Source organism: Dendropsophus ebraccatus, chromosome 5 (genome assembly GCF_027789765.1).
Source record: "Dendropsophus ebraccatus isolate aDenEbr1 chromosome 5, aDenEbr1.pat, whole genome shotgun sequence".
Taxonomy (NCBI): domain Eukaryota; kingdom Metazoa; phylum Chordata; class Amphibia; order Anura; family Hylidae; genus Dendropsophus; species Dendropsophus ebraccatus.
Genome location: NC_091458.1, coordinates 115,439,768 through 115,455,843, shown reverse-complemented (window position 1 = coordinate 115,455,843; position 16,076 = coordinate 115,439,768). Strand labels below are relative to the sequence as shown.

Below are 16,076 nucleotides of genomic sequence, written 5' to 3'. Positions count from 1 at the left end.
CGTCTTGTGAGGCAAGCCCGGCCCCCCGCAGTGTGAGAATATCCCCTATCCTCTGTGATGTTCCTCCATTAGAATCAACAGGTGAAAATGGCGACGAGCGCAGGAACTGAGCGGCATTTTGAAAAAAGTACTGCACCACCAGGCTAATGTAAAATAAATAAAAATCATGCACCTGATGGAACATTCGCTTTAATGGTTGATCCAGCACTTCTGGATGTCCTGGTAACGAAAAGTGGAATATCACGTGTCCAACAGCATCCAGATTAAATCAGCTTCAATTCTATATTGTGCAGTCAAGCATATACAACGTTTCTGCTTGCCGAGTCTTTGTCTAAAAAGGCAAGTTGAAACGTCATGTGTGAAGTATTGAAGCTGAATTAATCTGAATGCTGTTGGACTAGTGATATACTTCCGTTCTGATACCCACCTTTTGGGACTGTGGGTTCTCCAGCGTGCATTCAGTCCTGCCTACAAAGGAAGTACTTTGTGGGAGTCCTTGTGACCAAAGTCAATACCTGCCATGGAATTACTCCCCAGGGATTCCTTATTTTTTGCCCAAATGTTCCAATGTCTCTATTACATCCTTATTAGAGATTAGCGAGTAGTGAAATATTCGACTTTCGAGAATTCGAATCGAATAGACACCGATATTCGACTATTCGAACGAGTATTTGATCCCATTATAGTCTATGGGAAAAAAATTTGCAGCAATTGGAAATCAAAATTCGACCACTTGGTCACCAAGTCCCCCATGAAACCTCTCTAAACAATGCAAACACTTCCGGAATGACATTGGGACATTAGGGGGAGCATGACTGGGTGCACCCAACACCCCGAAATTGCAGTATAATGCCACTCTCTGCAGTTGCAAAGGAAAAATATTTGCAAACGCTTTACGAACATTTATGGCAATGTTCACACATTTCGTTCTTATTTCTTGCGCAGTGTTACATACATGATTCCAATGTGCGTCCGCAGAGCGTCATGTTATTTGCTCGTATCACGCGTAATGCTGTACGAACGTTACTGGAACAGTATGTTTGACGTGCCTTTTTCTGGGCTACTGGAACAATATGTATCACGTGCCTTTTACTGGGCTACTGAAACAGTATATAAATCCTATATGACCAAATTTTATGTATATGGTGCGGCTCTAACCAACCACATAAATCCTACAAATATTGTGCACACCAATAAATATACTGTAAGTCCAAAGGTAATAAATATTAATTCCTTTATTCAAAAAACATAATAGGACACACAATGTTAAAAATAGTAAGACATGCAGAAAATGGCACCGGTAAACCACAGATCACACCTGGACAAGATAATATCAGAAAAATCTGGGTAAACAGCTACACTGGATGTATATAAAGTGCATGTGCAGAAGATATATACTAAATACAATCACTAAAGTGTAGTCAGAGTATGTAAACATATAGAATGCCCAGCTTCCAAAAGTGCAAATGGCAAAGTGCTCCGTATACCTGTTGTCCGGTGGTCTATAGTCGCGTGGCAGCTTGAAACAGTATATATCAGGTGCCCTTAGTGGGCTACTGGAACAATATGTATAACGTGCCCTTTGATTCAGAGATGACTTTTTCGCTGTATCTTAGCCCTGAAAAGGACTTTTGGGTTCTGTAGTAAGCCTGCCTAACCAAAACGCTACTAAAACCTATCTCTCCCTGCTGCAAGATCTTTCCCTGGCTAGGTTGAAAACTCATCTGCGGTCGAGAGGCGGGAGCCAAGTATTTAAAGGGAACCAATCACGCCGAAAATCCATCTTAAGATAAGGAAACGTGCTGGCACATCACCCTATCACGTTTGAAGAAGTCCCGCGCTGTATGTAAATTTGTAGTCACGGTGGGCGGATTTAGTCAAGGTGGGCAGAATCAGTCACAGGTCCTGGGCGTCTTTAATGGCTGTAATCACGCCCAGAGGGGCGTGCTTGAGGTCTGCCTTTCATCCACGTGACCCGGAGGCTTGCGTTTCACGTCGGCGGCGCGCTGACGTCATCAGCACGCAGCGCCGTCATCTTCCGGAGTCCGCGCATGCGCAGTACGTCGTACAGAAGACGTCTGCGCTGCGTGCGGATGATGTCAGTGCGCCGCCGACGTGAAACGCAAGCCGCCGGGTCACGTGGATGGAAGGCAGACCTCAAGCACGCCCCTCTGGGCGTGATTACAGCCATTACAGACGCCCAGGACCTGTGACTGATTCTGCCCACCTTGACTAAATCCGCCCACCGTGACTACTTGCCAGAAATTCACATACAGCGCGGGACTTCTTCAAAGTAAGATTACTGACTGATGGAGGGGGGCAAGGAGGTTACAGGGGGATGTTTAGGAAACGTGCTGGGTGATGTGCCAGCACGTTTCCTTATCTTAAGATGGATTTTCGGATTTTCGGCGTGATTGGTTTCCTTTAAGATTCAAGGTCATGTGGTTCAGCCACCCAATGAGGGTAGACGCCGTTTTCGCGCTGCGTGCATACTCCCAGGGTCCCTCACAGCCTCCCTGCATGGTCATTGGATTAAAAAAAGCGGCAGCTGTGATGGGAGGGCTTTCGAATGTTTCCCGTGTATTCGCCTCACTACTAGATTGAATTCGAATCTTTCGAATACCGCAATATTCGATCGAATACCTACTCGATCGAATCGTATTCGCTCATCTCTAATCCTTATTATAGAGTTGGAACACATAATCTAATCCCTTGACAATTGTTGATAGGGCCACCTAGTTCCTTCTAGGTGATATTATTACAGATTAGTCAGGTATGTTTTAGACAAATCTAGTATGATATTTCCCTACACAGTACTAGTTGGTGATAGATGTTTTTGAGGGGATGGGTCATATACTGTATCCCTTCCCGGAGGGATATCTGGCTAGTCCTGTCTCTTAAAAGAGGCTCCACGGGGTCTTCTTTTTCACCTTACTCACAAATGGTGTAAACAGTATTAGAATTATGTTAATAGTTTTTTGTCTTGTTAAAACAGCACAACACAAACTCTGAAAGGATTTGGGGGCTTGCGAAATATGTCAGCTCATTTGTTCCTACACTTTAATTGCTAGTTGGTAATGCCAAGTATCACTGTGTAGTTGCTTCAATTAAACAAATGATTGGGTGTCCACAGTGTTCTTGTATTTTATATGTTGCTACAGTACATGTTCTATTATGTTTCATAGTATTTCACTAAGTTCTGTTACGACTGAACAGAAGAATGCTATGTAATCTGTTACAGATAATTAATGCAATATATATTTGTCTATTAAAGGGGTTGGCCACTTTATAGTAAAATTGTTCAATATACAGTATTAGTAACTGTACTCACTGTATATACTGACAGCAGCTTCCTGTGTACCTCATAGAACTAAAATCAGACTCCCCTCCTCCATACTAAGCTGTCCTGCGCTTTGGTGAGTGGGGTCCTGACCCGGGTCCCCGCTCAGATCAGGAAGCAGCTGGGGGTCCGGGTACTGGAGGACAGCGGCTCTTGAAAAAAATTTCGACCCAGACTTCTCCCTTAAATGGAAAGTCATGAAAATAAGAAAGCAAGGCAGGAAGGGGGGTGCGGGAACTTAAAATGTCACCTGTCGTTTGTTTGTTTGTTTTTTTCAGAAATCTATAGTACAGGTGATTTTAAGAAACTTTGTTGGGTTGGGTTTATTAGGCAAATATGCCATTATCTGCATTCAAAAAGACTTTCCCCAGGTCCCCACCCCCTCCCTTCTCTCTCTCATTCACTGCTCATTCTCAGGAAATCATGGCTCTTTTACATCAGACGTGCCGTGTGTAACCTATGGAGAGGGGAGGGGAAGGAGGGAGATGTAGCTGTAAATTAACTCTTTATTGTCCTGTTTTGGTGCCTCATCTCCCTCCATCCCACCCTCTCCATAGAAAACAATGAAGATGGGGGGAGAGCTTCAAACCGTTTTTTATGACAACATTTTTTTGGCCAATTAACTGTTACAAAGTTTCTTAAAATGGCCTGTACTATTGATTTCTGGAAAAAAATAAATAAATTAAACGACAGGTACACTTTAATACACAATATATACTTATCAGTCCCTATGCCTCCATAGCACCGCTCCTGGGTTCCACTGACGGCCAGTGGCTGTCATTTTCAGGTGGAATCAGGTACATCACACACCTGGCTTCTCCAACTGAAATGTCACAGTCCAACTGATCGATTGCCCGTTCAGCCAGTCAGCAACTGGTGTCCCGCCCTAGTCACTAATTGGCTGACTAGGCAATTGCTCAGCCAGGTGAGTGACGTTGCAGCTTGAAGAGCTCCAGGAGGCTGGCGGCAGTCAGCTGCAGCTGGACCTGGACCTGGGGCGCTATAGCGCTTGAATATAGGTAAGTAAACATTGCTTATTAAGTTCCTGCACCCTGCGTTTTTTTATGTCATGGGACTACTTTCAGGATGCTGTAATCTTCCTTTAACAAGCCACATGCTAGCTGATCCCTTACATCTTACATTTGCTACTACAGGTCACAGCAGACATATTGAAGAAGTCCCAGAGGAACAGACAAATGATCTGTTGTTGGTGAGGCTGTTCATTGACAAATATGAATTAACCCCTTAGTGACCTCTAATAATTGTTTTTAATGATCACAAAGGGCCTTTATATCAATCCAAATGCCTCTTTTTGGTGGTGTTGACTGGCAAATAGAGGAGGGAGTGAGGATGGAGGAGAGGAAGAGCTAGAAATAAAACAAGGTTGGTCTTTATCAACACTGGAGCTGAGTTCAGGGAAAGCTGACACATAGGGTGGGTTCACACTACGGAATTCTCGCGGATAAACTGACATGTCAATTGTTTTGGCGGAATGCGGAATCAGCCAGCCCATAGAATGGTGTCTATGGAGCCGGCGGAAAGGCGCGCATCCGTGAGCGTGTACAGCCGGCGGAATTCCGCTGAGTTTATCCGCGAGAATTCCGTAGTGTGAATGGCCAGACAGGACTTCTTATCATAAAAAGTTACCTAAATTGACATGGCTGTTTTCTTTTAGAAACAGAACCATTCTAGTCCCCAGTTTGGGTATAGTTTTGCAGATCAGTTCTAGTGAAGTGAATAGAGCTAAATTGCAATTCCACACACAACCTGGGGACAGGGGTGGTGTTAAAGCTGTGCTCTCTCTAATTCTGGATAACCCCTTTAAATATAAAATATTCAGTGCATTGGATTGACCCAACAAACCTAGGAGGTTCTCTTCTTGGGGGATTTATACCTAAAACATTGTTCTAAACTTCATGGAAAACAGTATTTTAATCAAGTAAACATGAAAGGAATACTGATTTGCAACATCTTGCAATGTGCAATGCCATGTAAGGTAACCAAAAATGTGATTATTGTTTAACATATCAATTTTTTCTGTATGACTTTCTTATTTCAATACACAGTTGTACAACTTTGTAATGTGTGTTATTTTGTGAATAAATGATTAGCGCCGCACTACCCCTTTAACCCCTTGCCGCAAAATGACGTAGTTCCTGCAACATGACGTTTCCCAAACGTCATGGTTTCCCTGCCTCCCCCCTCTGTCCCTAAGTGAGATCGGGCAGCAGGAGGAGGCTGTGTCACACAGCATCCTCCTGCTGCCACTGCCCGGAGGGGTGCCGATCTCCCTCCTCATCATGTGCGCTCCCCCCTATGCTCTCCCTCCTCGTGCTCCATCCCCTCCCCGTGCTCTCCCTCACCATGCTGCTCCCCGCACCCCCGGATCTGCCTCCCCCCAGTGCTGCTCACCCTCCGTTCACCCCCCGATCTTCCTCCTCTGCTCCTCTCCCTCCCCGTGCTCCACAGATTCCAGCGCCCACCCCCCCCCCACCCCGGGTAACCCAGACGCTTCCGATACTATGCTATACAACGATCAGGCCCCTGCACTGAAGCAGGGGTCTGATCGTTTGAATGAGCAGTCAGTGTGTAACACTGACTGCTCATTCATTCAATATACAGTGTAGTGCATTACAGCACTCATCATGTGCTGTAATGCATTATACTGTATATACACCTGTAAAGTAAAAAAAAATACACAAAACACACACATAAATACATAAATAAATTAATTAATAAAACAAATAAATTAAATAATAAAATAAATACATAAATAAATAAAATAAAAAATATAAATAAATATGCACATTCCCTATCCCCCTTTATAAATGATCCCCTATAAATAAAGTACACATATTTGTTATCGCTGCGTCCGTAAAAACCCCGTCTATTAACCCGTTACATTAATTATACCGCCCAATTAATGACATAAAAAAATAAATAAAAAACTAACCAAAATGACATTTTTTAGCTAATCCCGCCCCCTAAAAAATATAGAAAAAAGCTATCGAAACGTCACATGTATCCAAAAGGTGGACCACTAAAAGTGTCAGCTTATGCCGAAAAAAAAAAAGTCCTCACATAACTCCATTGGCGAAAAAATTTAAATATTGCTGCTCTTACAATATGCAAGACACAAACAGTATTTATAGTAAAAATGCCATAAACTATAAGAAAAACCAATATAACATGGATATCACTGTAATCATACTATCCTGACGAATAACAATAACATGTCATATGTGACGTATAGTAAACGGGCTACAAAAAAATGATGAAAAACAGCTGCTAAATTGTGTTTTTTATTCATACCACCTCATAAAAAATTTAATAAAAAATGATCAGGGTGTCACATGTCCCCCAGAAAGGTACCGATGGAAATGTTAACTCGTCTTACACAAATATTTAGGCACCGCAAGGCCTCTGTGACGTGATATAATGGGTATAAGAAACCTGAAAAAAATAAGACCCCAAAAAATACACAAGGCTTCTGTCATGTCTGAGGCCTGTGGCTGAGTCAGGTGACGTACTGCGGCCACATATGGGGGATTTCTAGAAACACTGGAATAAGGGGAATAAATATTGAGTTCCATTTCTCTGTTAGTATTTGCTGTGTAAGAGGAAAAAATGGATTAAAATGGAATATCTGCCAAAAAAAATTAAAATTTAAAATTTCCCCTCCAACTTGCTTAAATTTCTGCGAAACACCTAAAGGATTAATACACTTATCAAATGTTACTTTGAACACTTTGAGGGGTGCAGTTTTCATAGTGGAGGGATTTATGGGGGTAACTAACATACAGGCCCCACAAATCCACTGCAGAACTGAACTGGTCCCTAATAAAATCAGAATTTGAAATTTTCCTGAAAATTTGAAAAATTGCTGCAAAATTTCGAAGCCCTCTAACATCCTAACAAGTAAAAGGATGTTCACCAAATGACGTCACCATAAAGCAGACATGTTGTAGATGTTTTCTGCTGATCCAAATATTTGATGTACTGTTTACTTCTCCAGCTGGTAAACTCTTTTTTATCTAAATTTATTAATGTCATTGTATTTGTTCAATTATTTAAGATAAACCAGCTTCCTAAGAATCATACATCTGCAGACGCTCTATGGAGTGCCCTTCTACTGCATACATCTCCCTGATGTCACTCCAGCTTTTCATGATAAGCCGCTCCAGCTCGAATTACATTTGACATCACATTCTACCTTACTTGATGAAGGGTATTTATCCAAAATGTGATGTTACATCATTATACTCATTACATATGCACAGCCTAAGCTAGGGCATATTAGCTATAAATAAGCATCACAATGTAAAAAAAAAAAAGAAAAAACACAAAACAGCTGAAAATGACTATGTCCTCAACAAACCTATGTCATACACTACTCACATGTCTCCTCCCGCTTTTTATAATTTAAAACATTTTAAAAATTTTCGTTTGGCAAGTTCCCTGCAAAGCACACACTTTTGGCATCCCTTCAGAACTAAAACAGTGGCTCTTTGCCATATGGATTGCTCAATTAATTGACTTTTTCAATTGGGCTACAAGTACATGTGATATCAATGCTTTTTTGTAGGAGACACTGAAATATGTTAACAGTGTTGACAAGTTATTCATGAAAATATGATTGGGCAAGAGGACAGCAGGCCATGACATAAAGGATTCTATTACAGTCAGAGAAACACTGCATGTTCCATATTCTTTCCTATAAAATATACTTGCATTGAGAACAAGACATAGTTACAGTGGCCTCCGATTACAATATCTTCATACTAGGACCTTTCCTGTACCATCATAGCTCGGAACCATAATTAACACAGAATTCCACAGTCAGTTCTGATCTGTTGTGTATTACTTGTGAGACCCATATTTCACTACCAAAATGACATGGCCATCCCAAACAATGTCCGTTGTTCAATGCATTATGTGAACGACGGCCATTGTTTGCATTGACTTTAATGCAACACATTTTTTCTATGACAAGTACAGCCTTTGTTTTAATTGCAAACAACGGCCATTCTTGTCATAAAAAATATGTTGTGTTAACATAGCCTTACATTTTAAACTTATATAACGTTGATTGCTGGATATAAAATAGACAATTTTTAAGTACCGGAGTACTACTTTACAATTTGCAGCTAATGATGTAGCTACCTTCACTTCATTCCTGTCTACTTCCTAGTACTGTTCTGAACCTCCTGTGCATGCCCTCCGGGACCTTGCCCTGTACCCAGACACATATCTGCCAGTCCCCTTGATGCCTTTCAATGGCATCTCTTGCCCCGCTGGGCTAGCCGCCACCTGTAGAGGTAGAAAACTGGTAGGTCCCTGCAGCAAAGATCAGGGTGAAATGCAGTGGCTTAGATAATATCCTTTGGAGAGGGCCAAGATCAATCTGTTTAGATGGCATGGTGAGTCCTCAACTGCTGCCTGTTATATTCTAGCAAACTTTTAGGGGACTCACCGTTGGACCCTATCTCTCCAAAGACCAATGAGTCCTGAAAATCATACGTCCACACCCAGCCAATCAGCTGTTTGGCACCCACAATCCACAGTGAATGGGACCAGATGCAGTTTGTCTCTGTTTAGGCTATGTTCACACTATGTATCTGTGCGGCTGTATTGCGGGCTGTAAATCATCGTCCGTATTTTTCCGGTTTATGCGTACGCTGGAAAGTATACAATATATGGCTGCACAGTGCACACTATGTATGAGCCTACGGCACGATCGTAAACGGAACCGTAAAAAATTAACAAGACCATTGTTTGTGGCTGGAACTGTGCAAATTCACAACCGTGGATTGACAGGCGGTCCGTACGGAGTACTTCAAAAATAGACGGCAATAATGCCGAATGCCGATGCCTCTAATAGTTAATATATTAAATTAATAAAACACATTTTCTTTGTAATAAAGTCCCTTTCGTTGTTCAATAATTTAATTCTAACGAATCCATCATTGTGCAATTAAATATACTGTTAAAATTAATATATATATAAATAAATGTATATTTATATATATATTTATTTTTTGACAGTATATTTAATTGCACAATGATGGATTCGTTAGAATTAAATTATTAAACAACTAAACTGATTTTATTACAACAAAAATGTGTTTTATTAATTAAATATTAATTAGTACAGGAAGCTCCATTAAGCCGTTAATTCATATTCCCAGTAAATAGAGCATTCTGTACTAATCAACACTTTACTTTAATTAAAACATCAATTGTTTCTTCTAATTATGTTATCACAATAGCATTATTAGAAGAAACATTTTGAATTATATGTGCGCTCAGCTGATTGGCTGATCGGCTGAGCGCACATATAATTAGCGGGTCCGCAGTACAGTGACTTCATTGTGCTGCGGACCAGCGAAGAGGACACATCGGGACATTAGATGGTGAGTATAAAGATCTCCCCACCCCCTCCCCAGCACTGCATCCCTCCCAGTAAGGAAGGGGGGTCACTTAACCCCTTCCTTGCTGGGATGGGTGCAGTCTGACATCAGTCTGGCCCCCAAGGGGTTAAGGGGGATGCAATACATCCTCCCTTAACCCCTTGGGGGCCAGACTGTAAGCAGCGATCTGTAAAGATGCTGCATACTGTAAGGTGCACAACACCGCTCACAATGATGGGTGTTGTGCTCCTGTTCGTGTGTTTTTTGTGTGTTTCTCCCTTTTTGTTTTTCAGATATCGGTATCCTGTGGATTATGTCGGATTCGGTGGACTACCTCGATGACCAGCGGTTGTTTGGTGTTTTTATTTTAATAAAATGGTCAATGAGGGGTGTGGGGGTGTTTTTATTTGAATAAAAAAAAAATTTCCACTTGTGTCTTGTCTTTATTTCTTTACTTTATAGACTTAGTAGTGGAAGCCGTCTAATAAACGGAATCCATTACTAAGTCGGGGCCTAGTGTTAGCCAGTATAAAATGGCTAACACTAACCCCCCATTATTACCCCAGTACCCAATGCCACCTGGGGTACTGGGAAAAGCCGGGTGCCAGTGGTCCCGGAGCGTCAAAATAGGCGCTCCTGGACTGTGGTGGCAGCAGGCTGGTAAGATTTAGGCTGGGGAGGGCCTAAACCAATGGCTCTTCCCACCCTGGTGTTTCCAGGCTGCTGTCGCTTGGTTTTTAACATGGCTGGTTATAAAAATAGGGGGGACCCTATGCGTTTTTAAAAATTATTTATTTATTTTAAAAAAAACCGCATAGGGTCCCCCCCTATTTTTATAACCAGCCGGGTTTAAAACCAAGCGACAGCAGCCTGGTAACACCAGGGTGGGAAGAGCCATTGGTTTAGGCCCTCCCCAGCCTAAATCTTACCAGCCTGCTGCCGCCCCAGTCCAGGAGCGCCAATTTTGATGCTCCGGGACCACTGGCACCCGGCTCTTCTCAGTACCCCTGGTGGCATTGGGTACTGGGGTAATAATGGGGGGTTAGTGTTAGCCATTTTATACCGGCTAACACTAGGCCCCGACTTAGTAATGGATTCCGTCTATTAGACGGCTTCCACTACTAAGTCTATAAAGTAAAGAAATAAAGACAAGACACAAGTGGAAAAATTTTTTTTATTCAAATAAAAACACCCCCACACCCCTCATTGACCATTTTATAAAAAAAAAACACCAAACAACCGCTGGTCATCGAGGTAGTCCACCGAATCCGACGTAATCCACAGGATACCGATATCTGAAAAACAAAAAGGGAGAAACACACAAAAAACACACAAACAGGAGCACAACACCCATCATTGTGAGCGGTGTTGTGCACCTTACAGTATGCAGCATCTTTACAGATCGCTGCTTACAGTCTGGCCCCCAATGGGTTAAGGGAGGATGTATTGCATCCCCCTTAACCCCTTGGGGGCCAGACTGATGTCAGACTGCACCCATCCCAGCAAGGAAGGGGTTAAGTGACCCCCCTTCCTTACTGGGATGGGTGCAGTGCTGGGGAGGGGGTGGGGAGATCTTTATACTCACCATCCGATGTCCCAATGTGTCCTCTTCGCTGGTCCGCAGCACAATGAAGTCACTGTACTGCGGACCGGCTCTTTATATGTGCACTCAGCCGATCAGCCAATCAGCTGAGCGAACATATAATTCTAAATATTTCTTTTAATAATGCTATTGTGATAACATAATTAGAAGAAACATTTGATGTTTTAATTAAAGTAAAGTGTTGATTAGTACAGAATGCTCTATTACCGGGAATATGAATTAACGGCTTACTGGAGCTTCCTGTACTAATTAATATTTAATTAATAAAACACATTTTCGTTGTAATAAAATCAGTTTCGTTGTTCAATAATTAAATTTAAACAAATCCATCATTGTGCAATTAAATATACTGTCAAAAAATAAATATATATAAATATACATTTATTTATATATATATATTTATTTTAACAGTATATTTAATTGCAAAATTATGGATTCGTTTAAATTTAATTATTGAACAACGAAAGGGACTTTATTACAACGAAAATGTGTTTTATTAATTAAATATATTAACCATGAGAGGCATCGGCATTACTGCAGAGGATCGCAAACCCGGTAATAGCGATTCCTGTAAACTGTTTCCCTGCTTTCCCAGATGCATTCCAGAGGTGTTTGCATCACTTTCGAAAGATTTTATTTGTTATTTTTAGTTGAACCAGATTTCCAAGTAAATGACCGTATGTTTTCAGCCGAATGTCTATTTTTTTCCCACGGCCGTAGTTTCAGCCGCACATTTCCAGCCGCGTAAAAACTACAGCCGCACAGATACATAGTGTGAACATACCCTTAGTGTGTACTGTTGGTGATTTAAGTAAACAGGACCTGAGTTGCAGTTACACATCGCCACCACTACGCAGTGAACTGAAACAAACTCCATTCACTGTGTATTGCCAGCGATAAAGAGCTAATCTGTGTGGGTGTCGGCAAACCGAGGATCAGTGACTGATGGGCTATCCTGGTGAGAGTAAAAAAAATGATTTATGGGGAACTGAAGTGTGAGTTTGTTAGCAAATCACTGACTAAAACTGATTGTACACTTATATGATAGTAAAAAGAAACTAAATGTTGTATGAAGCAAAATATAGCATGCTTTTGATCCATTGTTATCTGTCAAAAGGACCATTGAATACACACATACAAATATAAAAAGTCAAACTAGTATCATCTGTCGTCATTGTGTAAGATGATGGACGTTAAGTGGTTTTATAAGAGGCACTTACACAGATTGCCGGATGATATATTTCCTCTAGAAATAATATCCCAGCCTGTCGTTCCACGCACGGTTGGTAGGCCAGAAGTCTCATGCTGAGCCAATATTTTATTTATTATATCCCTATTTATGTTGTTCTTCATATGTTTCATATACTACACAGCAATTTCTCTGGTTTTTTAAACATGACTTTCCATTTTATTCTGGTAGAGCTGATATTAAAAACAGTTGTTTTGACTCTTAGGATAATCCAATAGAAAAAATACAGGGAATAAATTAAGGTCATCGCCATGAACATTGCATGATGTCATTTTTCAGCATGATAAATATCATGAACATGCAAAAAAATGGTTATGGTATATTAAGTGGATAGTGTATAGTACAATAAAATATTAGACATCTGTAGCATGCGTATTTGTCCATGATGAACATTAACTCTATGCTCACTGTAGCACTGGGTACAGTCAGCTTACTACAGTCAACATTGCTTCAAATTCTTAACTGACTGTATGTAAATAAAATAGATTCTGATAAATTAGAGCTTCCATTTCAATTACTCATTTACAACAGACAGAACCAGGGTTGGTTTCAGGTTTTTGTCTCTGTGTACTTTGTGTGTATGTGTAAGTGTCTGTGTGTTTAGTTTTTTTAGAAAAGTGACAAAGAACATAAATATTTTTACTAATTGTTAACAGACATGAAAAAGGAGAGATGCTGTAAGAGGTTGTAAACCACAAAGCTTCACATTCAATCCTTTTCCTGATGGAAATATGGGGCTGTGCTTGTTTTTGCCTTATTTTCTATTTTTACAACAATGTAGCTGAATGAAGTTAATTTTTTTCCTATGTGAGCTACTATGTTCTTAAAGTGTCACTGTCTTTAATTTTTTTTTTTTGTTGCAGAAATCAATAGCACAGGCGATTTTAAGAAACTTTGTAATTGGGTTTATTATTTATGCATTATGCATTTATGCATTTTTATCATGAAAAAGCAGTTTGAAGCTCTCCCCCCTGTCTTCGTTGTTCTCTATGAAGATTGGAGGGGTGGAGGGAGATGAGGCACCAAAACAGGACAACAAAGGGCTAATTTACAGCTACATCACTGGGCTATCTCCTCTGATGTCAGCACTGACCTCTCTGACCTCTGAATAGAGGCTTTCAGCAGCTCCCTGCTGTGTAATCTTTTGTTCTCTGCTCTCTGCTTCCTCCTCCCCCCTCTCCTCTTCATAGAACAGACAGGGCCCGACTGATGTAAACCAGTCGAGATTTCCTGATAATGAGCAGAGGATGACAGAAAGGAGAGAAGGGGAGGGAGGCTGGGGAAAGTATTTTTAAATGCAGATAATGGCATATTTGCCAAATAAACTCAATTACAAAGTTTCTTAAAATCGCCTGGACTATTGATTTCTGCAAAAAAAATTTTTTTTTTAAAATTTAACGACAGTGACACCAAAAAATATTTCTTTCAAATCAACTGGTCTCAGCAAGTGCCAGAGATTTATCATTTACTTCTATTTAAAAAAAAAAAATCACAAGTCTTCTAGAGCATAACAGCTGCTGTATGCTCTGCAGAAAGTGGTCTTTCCAGTCTGGAACAGTGCTCTCTGCTGCCACATTTGTCTATGTTAGGAACTGTCAGGAGTAGTAGCAAATCTCCATAGAAAACCCCTCCTGCTCTCCAGACTGGGAAGAATACATCACTTACTGCAGGACATACAGCAGCTGATAAGTACCTAAAAACTTGAGGTTTTTTTTAATAGAAGTAAATTACAAATTTCTGGCACCTTCTTGCACCAGTTGTTTTTTGGTGAACTCACTCTTTAAGCTCCATAATAAGTGTTTCATTTATCACAAAATTTTCTTATGGCTTAAATGAAGAAGAACGTAGCTGTGCCATGCTTATTCATGACATAAAACAATAACCATAAATAATGACCCAGATTTATCAACCTGGATTTTCTTTGATGTTGGCCTAAATTACACCAAACATTGGTGTGTCCTGGTGCAGTGTGGTGAATCTTCATATGACACATTGAACATTTGATGTAGACACTGTTCCTTGCTCAACAAGTTATGTGGTGACGGGACATGGTCTTACATGTAAGGGGGCATGACCTAAAATTTGACATACCAGACAGATGTAAAACTGAAAAAAGACTGTCTAAAGGCCCTATTCCACCAACAGATCTGATGACAGATTATTTGCCAAAGATTTGAAGCCAAACCCAGGAACAGACTATAATGAAATAACAGGTCATAAAAGAAAGACTGGATTTCTCCTCTTTTCAAATCCACTCCTGGGTTTGTCTTCAAATCTTTGGCAGATGATCTGTCGTCACATCTGTTGGTGGAATAGGACCTTAGGGGTCTTTTTAGACACACAGATTTCTCGATCGTGGGGGGTGCAAAAGAGCACTGATAAGCAAGATCGGCAGCTCATTTACTGTGCCTTTACACAGCACAAGAAATTAAGCAGATGGGCTGCATGGACGATACAAGGATTGTTCATGCAGCCCTGGAAACTAACAGCACAGATATGTGTATAATAATGCTGTCAGTTTCCATTGTATACTTATTAGTCACGCTGCTTGTGATCTGGCATCTGGCTGGCTGACTTTATCTTCAGGTCCTGTCTCCTCTGGCTGTGAATAATTCAGGAGGAGGGGGTGGCCTGTAGTAACAGCAGCGGCTGGAGGACCAGAGAACCAGATACCAGATCACAAGTGCACTGGGCCATACTACTGAGGGTAGTAGTAGGTGGTAGTACTGGGAAGGAACCCGGGTAGGCGCTTGCCTGATGTAAGGTCACGTTTTTGGCACGAGGGATAGCAGCTAATCAGCGGGGACCTGACCATGCGGAGGCCGAGCAATTCTTCGTTGTCCTTAGTCAGGGCACCAATAATTAAACCAATGCCAGGGTTCAAAAACAACGGTAGTTGTGCATTTATTGAAACGGTGGTAACTAGTGGCAACAGTCTCTCCGGATGCAACCAGGAATAAGGCAGACTTGGCTAAGGCAAAGCATTGGGTGATGCTGCAATAGGCTGTGATGGTAGCGTACTGAATGATGGGAGTAGTAGTACTGAGGATAAGATACTGGGCGGAATGAAGCTGAGATGAATACTTGCTGTGGATGATGATGGGAGATGATGAGAGGAATGACTGAAGAATCTGCACCCAGATCTTTGATTGAGATGAGAATCTTTAGGACTTTTGAAGGCAGACACAGCCAGGTCCCGACTGGATCAGAACACTTCCAGTAACGCTGGAGCAGCAGAGCACACGTGCCTCTCTCCTGACAGTGGAGGGAGGACACACACAACCTGTCCCCTGGAAGGTAGAAGACAGGACTGGCACACACAACCTGTCCCCTTGAAGGTAGAAGACAGGACTGAGGTAGGCAGGAAGTCACATGGTATCCCCAGCCAAAGCTCGACGGCTATTGGGGTTACCATGGCAGCAGGGGCAGTCACGTGACATCAAGCCATTGCATCACCACACCATTAACACTGAT

The 16,076-nt window shown here is 41.4% G+C and overlaps 1 protein-coding gene across 26 annotated transcripts in view; it reads right to left on the bottom strand.

Annotated features, from left to right (window-relative positions):
- The window catches only part of ABI3BP (ABI family member 3 binding protein), a 234,331-nt gene that overhangs the window by 202,214 nt on the left and 16,041 nt on the right, over window positions 1-16,076 (bottom strand). The gene's annotated exons all lie outside the window — the stretch shown is intronic.